Source organism: Penaeus monodon, chromosome 21, assembly GCF_015228065.2.
Source record: "Penaeus monodon isolate SGIC_2016 chromosome 21, NSTDA_Pmon_1, whole genome shotgun sequence".
Classification (NCBI taxonomy): Eukaryota; Metazoa; Arthropoda; class Malacostraca; order Decapoda; family Penaeidae; genus Penaeus; species Penaeus monodon.
This window is the reverse complement of record NC_051406.1, coordinates 22,933,674-22,933,883: the sequence shown is the minus strand read 5'-3', so window position 1 is coordinate 22,933,883 and position 210 is coordinate 22,933,674. Positions and strand designations below refer to the sequence as shown.

Below are 210 nucleotides of genomic sequence, written 5' to 3'. Positions count from 1 at the left end.
CAAGAAATCACATCATGCATACAGATTGGGTGACATTGGTACTTCAGTTCACTGTGTTTAATAAAAAGGAAGATAAGAGTGACAAGACGCTTATTGACCTTGACTGTGCCCTAAAGCAACAAGTACACTCTGGAAGAGTGTATAGAGCTATAGTATATGTAACAAATATGTACCTTGGAACAAGAAATATTAAACTGTCTATATCTCAAG

The 210-nt window shown here is 35.7% G+C and overlaps 1 protein-coding gene and 1 pseudogene across 2 annotated transcripts in view; one reads left to right on the top strand and one right to left on the bottom strand.

Annotated features, from left to right (window-relative positions):
- The window catches only part of LOC119586356 (monocarboxylate transporter 10-like), a 49,653-nt gene that overhangs the window by 46,012 nt on the left and 3,431 nt on the right, over positions 1-210 (bottom strand). The gene's annotated exons all lie outside the window — the stretch shown is intronic.
- The window catches only part of LOC119586613, a 21,277-nt pseudogene continuing 21,081 nt past the window's right edge, over positions 15-210 (top strand).